This window comes from Crassostrea angulata, chromosome 1, assembly GCF_025612915.1.
Source record: "Crassostrea angulata isolate pt1a10 chromosome 1, ASM2561291v2, whole genome shotgun sequence".
NCBI lineage: Eukaryota > Metazoa > Mollusca > Bivalvia > Ostreida > Ostreidae > Magallana > Magallana angulata.
In genome coordinates, this window is record NC_069111.1 from 4,532,737 (window position 1) to 4,542,873 (window position 10,137).

Below are 10,137 nucleotides of genomic sequence, written 5' to 3' on the forward strand. Positions count from 1 at the left end.
GCGTATTTTCACTCAAATGTGTTCTCGCGTGTTCATAACGTCGAAGTCAAAACTGTGTATAAGCATCGATTAGATGAAAAAGATTCGAGGTATTCCGAAATCCGTGTAAAAGGTGTTCCAAAAAGGGGTGAGAACAGGTGAAATAAACGATGATGACACATGCATGTTATGAAGGCGCTTGCCTTAGTTCATATTTGGGGTTGAAAAATCATGTATTTTATTCTATGTATTAATAAATGCCATAATTATCCTTTTTTGTGAGAAATTAATATCATATCAGTTATTGCAAACTATTGTCACGAGTGGTCCGCAATAAACATGGCCGGAAAGTAAAAATGGGGGAAAATCCACTATATAGTAGGTTTTCCGTGGGGGTAATCTGGCTATAAAAAAGGGGAAAGCCCACTATATAGTCAGCTTTCCGTGGGGGAAAAACTGCTATATAGCCATTTTTCCGGGGGGAAGAACTGCTATATAGCCATTTTTCCGGGGGGAAAGATGGCTAGGGGGAAAAGGCACTATATAACACCGGTACTATAAACTTTAAAAACTCTTGTGAAATGCTTTTACACTTTTTCCTCGAGCTTCACTTTATTGGTAGCTTGTATAAACACTCAGTGTTCCAAACTCACTTTGAGTTTTACCGACCGTGCTGGCCAGGCAGAATTATGTCCCGACTCTGCACGTGGCTTGGGTGCTTTACCTGTGCACCTGTTAAGTGACACCACTGGCTGTTATTGTTTTCTTTGGTGTTACAGAGTAAAATCAAGATGTTTTAAGCTTTCACTTATTTTTTTTATAAGGCCTATGCATAACTAAATACGTAACTGATTTAAGTCAAAACCGGTGTAACGAAGAATATTGACCCGGGTTGAAAATTGACCCGGGTGTCATTTTTCAACGTTGAATATTGACCCGGGGGGTCATTTTTCAACGTTGAAAATTGAGACCAATATCATGAAATTTATACCCGGGGTCATTTTTCAACGGTATGAGAAAGATTTTTTAAAACTCTGATGACCTCGAAACGTTGAAAATTGATCCTGTTGAGAATTGACCCCAGCCTCAAGAGCTTTTATCTGAATTGGAACTTACTCTACACGGCTTAAATGTACAATCATGCACATATTTGAAAGTTTCAGTTTTTAAATGTTCATACTGTCTGATACATATGCATCTTTGCTAGCCAAGTGTCCGATTCGTTTTTTTCATCTCCCCCAAGTCTCATTTCCCCCTTGGGGAAGATGAGAAAAACGAATCGGACTCTTGGCTAGCGAAGATGATACATATGCGGACGTGGCTAATTTCTTTTAGGTTGATATGTCTGATTAATCATTTAATTTTGAGACTGAAAATATGATATCCATTTATTATTACAATACTATGTCAATAAGTTTAAGAAGATGACCGTTTGCTTCGGAATGGAACAGGCGAGTAGGGCTAGAATACTTTTTGACATAGAATTGGTTTTCGTTCCCTCGTGTGACAGAATTTAAAGTTTAAACTTGTCATTATCTCTGATAAATATATCTAACAAATGTTTTGCCCGTTATCGTCACTTTTCAGGCAATTAACAGGGGCCCGTTTCACAAAGCATACTTAGGACTAAGTTATATGTTAGGAAAGAACTTTTTTCTAAGTTCATTACTTATCCGTTTCACTATTCTAGTCTTATGGAATTCCTGTGTTATGTCTTAACTTTAAGACAGGTAAATCGATGTCTTAGGAACATACTCACCATGGCAACTGTTTATGTTTTATATTGAAATTAATTACATTGTATATGCACGTTAAAGTTGAACAAAAATACTAGAATACACGTATCATTAAGACCTTTTTCACTTTACTTCTAAGCTGAATACTTTAGAACTATGAAGACGTACATATATTTCTTAATTAATTTCTTTTGGTGATGGTCGCACGCGCAGATGGTTAGCGGGTATAGTTATACCGGTAGTTTGTGCACTGATGATAATGAATTATTCATGCCCGAGAATCACTGATATATCTTAAACAGGAATAAATACTAAACAAATACTCAATTACAGAATGACTGGATGATTTGTCCTATCCCTCCATGAAGTAAACTTTTTTTACGGGAGAAATTTTAGATGTTTTCAGAGAGGGAATGGGTGGGTTGTTCATTTGATTTTTTGTTCGTGGGGATGCTGTTTCATTCAGAAATTGTTGCATTTTATCCTCACTTCTTCTCTCAGCCGAGATACATTTATTTGCGATGTTTTCTTTTAATAATGTATATATCAACCATTAGTCCATTACAAACAAAAATTACGAATTACATCAAACTTAGTCTAAAAGTTCCTTATCTCTCCATTTTAAATGCTAATAATCACTGTCTACATGTGATTATTGTATTCCGTTTGGAATATCTCAACGAACCTTTTTAATTTAGGATTACACATATCTGTATATGTTTACACGGGCTATTTATAATGGACCAAACTGGACAATAAAATGCACTCGAACATTTATAATAAGAATAAAAAAAATTCTAGTAGTAACCAATGTTTTCAATTGATTCATGCGGTCATATCCATATATTTACATTTTCCAGTGTCTTTGCCTGTGATAACACTATGTATCGATTTTGTACTATACATGTATAACCCATGATACAAATGACGCCAAATTGAGATTCCAGCGGGGTTTGCTTATTTATATTTAAATATTTATTCGTACAATGGCTAAAAATTATATAAGTAATAAGGAATTATTCTTTGAATATTATGAGGTGATAATTTCGGTCGGGGCGTGATCAAATCTATCATTAAGCCCTTCGGGCTTTATTGGATTTGATCACGCCCCGACCAAAATTATCACCTCATAATAATCAAAGAATGATTCCTTATTCCTTATATAAATATTTACGATAAAGAAATATATGCATATGTAGCAATAATCAAGAAAGATACTACGATCAATTATTTCTCTCTAAAATTCCAATATACCATTTTTAAAGAATATGCGGGTTTATTACGTAATTCTTATCTACTCGTGTATGCGTGTGAAGGTAAGCTATTGTACAAAATTTTGATACATGCACATAAACACTACACTATTTACACATTTTACTTTTTTTAAGAAGTTTCTAGGTGAATAAGGTAATGAGTTATTACATTCAATTATATTTAGTTTAAATTCGTATGATATTGAAAAGAATTTACATGATCGGTATTAATTTAGAATTGATAATATGATATGAAAGTGGCTTACAATATATCTTAAGATAAGACTTTGTCAAGTTTTGTGAAATAGCTATGACAAATCTTATGAACTTCCTAAGTTACAACTTAGGCATATCTTAAGTTCTATCTAGGAAACATCTTAGGAAATCTTTGTGAAACGGACCCCAGAGCTCTATTCGACAGGCACCTGACGTTGTATATTTTTCAAATAATTGAAAATATATAACCTCTACACTGTTTTATTAAGTAAAGGGTATATATATTTATATTAAGACAAAAGGATATAATGTCAGATACTTATGTTTAATTTGAAGAAGTCAGAATATTTCCCTGACAAAATAATAAATGAATGGTTGTCATCATTTTATCCTTTTTATATAAACTGTATTATATATAGATACACAGCATATACATATTTACACATGTTTTTAATTTTTTTACGACTGAACAATAATTTTTCATAAACTTGTCAGATTAACTTTATTGAAGCACCATCCAATTTTCTGCATATGCAGAGTCATAGTTCTTTTTAAAAAATGCAATTTATTTCTATTATTTTGAGTTTTCAATTCCATTATTTACCTGTAAAGAATCACAGGCAACTGACGTAATATATTTTCTCAAAATTAAAAACAAATACCCTCTACAGCAAAAATGTTATCAATTTTAAAAATGTAGGTTTGCATCTAAATATACAGTCGGAGGATGGTTGATCTAATTATATTAATGGTATACATGAAAAGGCATGCAAAAAGTTGAATATATTAAGATTACTCAAGCATACAATTGATAGATAAACACTTGTTAAAATTCGGGTTTTATCAGACCTAGATTGGAATATGGTGATGTTGTGTGGAGCAGATGTATCAAGGAAAAATCCGAATTGTACAAATTGAAGCAACCAGGACAGTGACAGGGATCAGAGTTAATTATTCTAAAATCATTTTATATAGAGAGCTTAATAATTCAGATAGTCACAGTTTTAACAAACTGAGTGGGTACAAACACTAAAATTTCAATATGACATACTGTAAATTTTGTATTTACACCCACCCAGTAATTTTACAATAAATAATATAAAAGTTTCAATTTACTGGGTGAACGTAAAACCAAAATTAAACAATATGACGTATTGTTATTTTAAAAATTATTTATATTTGTACACTTCTCCATGGAATTTGAAAAGAGTTTTACTGAATTGAATAGTTTAACGTGAAACCATGTATACAAGTATTCTTAAAAAACATATACTTTTTTAAATATAAAGATATCATACAAAACAGCAATTATACGCGAAAAGTTTATTATGAATAAAGTAGTTATTACATATTTAAAGGGATAATATGTAAATTAAAAACATAATCATTTAAGTCTAATTCCCCCCCCCCCCTCCCCCGTTGAAACATGTAAACATGTAAAACTAAAGAATAAATATGTAAAAACTGATAATTTTTAATTAGATAATCTCAAGTTATAATATTGATTCGTTAATTTGTGCTTCTTTGCTGTTGAATTTTGAACCGGTTTCATGATCAAAATTCCACGATGCGGGTCAATTTTTAACGGATTAGGGTCTTTATTCAACACCTTTGGTATCAATATTCAACGTTGAAAAATGACCCCCGGGTCAATTTTCAACCCGGGTCAAAATTCTTCGTTACACCGGAAGTAATCGTAAAAAGTAAACTGGGCTATAACATGTCATACTATGATCACGGTACACAGTACTTGGATGGATTTTGATATATTCAAGCTACACAGCAGCTTTTTGAGCTCAAAATCAGAGAAAAACCCGCAGTGGTTGTTGAAAATTGCATGTAAAGATTCAGAATGGGGGGGGGGGGTATGGGGAAGACAAATACGATTGCGGGAGAAATTTGTCTCCCGCGGCTTGGGGTAAAATGCTGACGATGGACCCTCCACTTTGGAGGGTCCATAGTGGAGGGGGTGGAGCTTGGTGTGTCAGTCTTAATTCAGAGTCCGTTTGATCTGTCATTCCAATTTCATCATGCACCTAATAGCTAAAACATATGGGTTGTTTATTAGAAATTAAAAAAAAAGGAGAGGGAGGTCCTAACATTTAATGAACTTAGCAACTTCAGGATACATAAATTACTCTATGTTTGTGTTACAATTATGAGTTAATATTGGATACCTGTTAGTGATGATAGGGGCCGATTACAGCTATGTGATGGGGAACATGGTACAGGTTGCTGGGAGAATGATTATTGTACAACAGATCCCCCCGCCTCATGTAAGTTTTTATATTGAAGTTCAGAGTGCAGGTCAAATCAAGGGGAATATTTGTACACTAAGTTATGGGTACAGTGATAATTGTAAAACACAAGCTCAAGTAATCACAACCCATGTCATTAAAGTTGTGGAGGGTATAAAGTTTTCAATCCATCTATCAGTTTATAAGTCCTACTTCTTTTTTGTCAGTGCAACTTTTCTTAAAATGATTCACATAATTTCTTAAGACTTTGTAGTTGATAGGGACACAATATTTAGATTTACAGGAAAATCTTGGTTGATAAATTTCTTTGAATTTTGCCTCTTTTAAACTTAGAGGAATTGAGAATAGTACATTACTATAGTACATTACTTAAACAGGTTTTCAGCAGAACTTCTCTGAAACATTTTCACAAATTTTATAAAACTTTATTGTATATTGGATGTGTATCTAAAAACATAATCATTCTGTAAATGACTAAATGTGCAAGTTCACAGGAAATGCTGATTCTATTAAAAAGAAAATTGAGAATTATACCTCTTTGACTTAAAGACTTTTTACAATGTGACCATAATTAAAAATACAGGTTACTGAAACAGTTTGTTGGAGTAACTCCTGATAAGCTGCTAGTGAGAATATCGTGACATTTTGAGACTGTTTAGCACATACAGTACCCTGTTGATTTAAATATTCAAAGGAAATTCTGAATATATTTTTTATCAGAGTTTTGTCCCTGTACTTCTTCAGTCCTGTTCATGTTAGTGCAACACCTGAAACCCTTCAACAGAATATCATGACTCTATGAGGATCTTATACTCATCAATCATAGGTTATTCTCCTCTCACTGTTTGTATGACACTCATATCGGTATTATCTGGTACTTCATTTTTCAACTCTGATTTTCAATAGTTAATTTGTATATACTAATACATAGGATTTAGGATTAATGTGGTTTATGAAGTCCGCAAGTCACAGGTGATTAAGGATGTCATTTTTCTCCCTATTATTAATGTGATTTTAATATGTTTTATTATTTTCCCTAAGTGGACTGCTTGGGAATATTAATGTATCCAAACATTCCAGGATTTGATAATACTAAATACTTTATATCATTAATCAGTGCTCTGTATCTGCTCATCAAGTACACCTCTGTCCATTAACACCCCCCCCCCCCCCCAGCCCCGCCACAGAAAAAAATCCAAACAAATAAACAACAATACAAACATATATGCACATTGGAATATTGCTTACTCCTTCTTTTGGTATATATTTATGTGTATATTGCTAAAAATATTGATTGAAATTAATTTTTTTTATAGAATAGAGAGCAAAGGGGTATTCTTTTGTTTGTTCATTAATGCTTGGTAATTTTGTCAAAAACATGTTGTACAGGTGAATTGAACATTAATTACCCACTGGTCATTTCACTAAATTGACTGCCATGCAGTGGTCATAAACATTTAATTGAGTTGTTGATTGATGGTTGCTATAGGAAACAAAGGTCTCTGAACTCATGGGGTCTAAAGAAGTGATTAGGTGTCCAAACAATTCTATATCTGGGTTTTTTGTTTGTTTTTTTTTTTATTTGCAATTTTTTGCAATTACATTTTTCACATTCATTCATACACAAACACACATACCATAGATTATAAGTAATTATACTATAAAGTTGATACAATCAGGAAAAAAAACTATATGACTTCTGCTCTAGATCTTGTATATATTAAACATCACAGAAAAGATTTTTCCATTCAGACCATATTGTATTATGTTTGTAAAAAGAAGAATTTCTAATTGCTAGACAACTTTCAATTTCATATCTATAAAGTAAATGACACATTAGTCCAGCAATGTTTGGGTTTTTTTTTATTACAAAGACATTGAAAAATATACTGTTTGGTAAATAAAATTAGAAAATTAATGACTAAATTTGACTTTGAGAGCCTCTCCGAATAATACATTGATTACATTAAAACCAACTCTCTTTGAGACAGTATTGTAAATATGCATACTCAAACTATTCCAGATAGCAAGTACAGTAGGACAAGATGTGAAAATATGTTCAATGGTTTCAACTTCACTCTTGCAGAAAGTACAAGTGTCATTATCAACTAATTTTAACTTTTTCAAGTAAGCTTTAACTGGGAGAAGTCTATGTAATGTTCTATATTGTAACCATTGTATAGAAGAGTCTTTAGTGACCTTGAAACATATTTTAAACACATCCTGTAAAATTAATTCAGGATATCCTCTTTGTACAATAGTGGAATTCCATCTTCTAATTGATGTTGGTAAAATACCTACTGTATTAGTATTAATTAATTTGTAAATATGCTTGGTACATTTCTTGTATAAAAGAATTTCAACACAATGATAAGGAACAAAAGGACCAATGCTATGGCTGTAGGTTTCCTTACAGAACTTTGAACCTTTTACAAACTTTGCTACAGCACTAATCATACTGTTGTATTGCATAAAACATATTTCAAAATTGAATTTCTTTTCAAAATCAGATTTTGATAGAAATGATCCATTTTCATATAAAAAGTCTTTCACAATTTTAACACCTCTTCTGTACCATTCTTTATAAAACACAGGCTTTTTATCCACCTTAATTTTAGAATTAAACCAAACCGGAGCATATGTTATGTTATCATTTAAAATTCGACTTTGGTTAAAATGTGTATTCAATACAATAAGCCATGACTTCAGAACATCTCTCCAAAAAGTGTTGGTACAGTTGTTCAAAAGATTTTCAATAAAAGCATCACCAAAATCCAAAAATCCAGACACAATATCTCCAAACACTGCTTTAAAAATACTCAACCAAGATTGTCCCCCCTGCACTAGTCTTTGTATCCAGGAACACTTTAAAGAAATTATAAAATTATTCAAGTTCACCATATTCAAGCCTCCTAGCTGCAAAGAGGTTTTGTGTCACGACTGAGCGTTTAATTTTATCACACTTGGATTTCCAAATAAATCTAAAAAAAATCATTGTTCAAAAAATTAATTGTTTCTATTCTTGGATTTGGTAATGAAATAAGTAAATGGTTTATTTTTGGAATAATAAGACTCTTAAGTACAGTAAGTCTTCCTATGGGAGTAAGAATTCGCCTTTCCCATTGTTGGATGAGTGCAGAGATTTTTGGAATTTGAATATTATAATTTAATTCTGGAATTTGTTCCAAGTCAACAGAAAAATGAATACCTAATAATACAAATTCAGTGGCTCCCCAATCTAATTTCCATCTAGAGTGATGAAAGACTTCAGATGAAAATTTTTTTGAGCCAAACCATATAATTTTTGTTTTTGAGCTATTAACTTTCAACCCCGATATTTTTGAAAATAATTCTAAAGTTTCGAGAGCATTAAATAAAGATGAAGCAGAACCGTCAAGAATAAGGGATGTATCATCTGCATACTGGGATATTTTATGTTCTCTATCATACACAAAAATGCCTTTAATATCTTTATTTTGTTTAATTAGTATAGCCAATATTTCAGCACAAAGAATGAAAAGATATGGGGCTACAGGGTCACCCTGACGACATCCTCGCTGTATTTCAAACTGTTGCGACAGAAAGCCGCTTTGGAGAATAGCCGCTTTAAAATTTGTATTGAGGGATATTCTTGACTTCTGTATAAGACATAAGATCATAAATAAATCGTGTATTTTCACCAATGTATCTACCCTGTATGAAACCAGTCTGAGTATTAGAAATAAGTAAATCAAGAGTAGATTTTATCCTAAGACTGACACATCCAGATATTAACTTGTAAAAAACATTCAATAGTGTAATTGGTCGCCAATTTTTTAGGAATTGTCTAGGTTTGTCACCTTTAGGTAGGCATGATATAACTCCTAACCTCTGAGACACTGGCAATTCTCCACGTAAAAATATTTGGTTAATTGCTTTTGTTATATAGTTTTTAAGATCAGCCCAAAAGAACTTATAAAATTCAGCTGTGAAACCATCACCTCCAGGCGACTTGTTATTTTTCATGCTTTTTAAAACACTTAATATTTCACCTTCACTGAAGTTTTTATCTAAAATTTTAGATGTTGATTTATCTAATTTTGAAATTTTATGAGGCTGGATAGTTGATTCTAAATCTATATCAGAAAGCTCATAATCTGCATTTTTAAAAAGATTCTCATAATAAGCTTTCACCTCATCCATGATTTCTAACTGATTATATAAAGTCTTCTCTTCTGATACTACAACTTTTTAAATAATTTTATTAAGAAAATTTCTTGACTCTAAATGACAGAAATATTTAGTAGGTTTTTCTCCTTCATCTACCCATTTTGCACGAGAGCGTATAAAGTGTCCTCGTAATTTTTCTTTTCTGAAATTTTCAAGAGCTGCTTGTTTTTCCTCTAACAATGAAAGATCAACTACATTACTATTTTCTAGCTCATAAATATCTGATATCAGTTGCTTTTCTATCTTGTCATTGTTCTTCTTCCTATAAGATGAATAAGAAATTGTCAAGCCCCTTATTTCCATGAGAAGAATTTCCAAAAATGCAGACTCATCTATGGAGTTTTTATATTGATCTTTAACTGACTGAATGACTTCTTTAACTTTTTCAACATAAGTTCTATCCCGAAGTAAATTATTATTAAATTTCCATAGCCCTCTACCTCTTAAAAAAGTATTAAATTTAAATTCAAATACAACAGCAGAGTG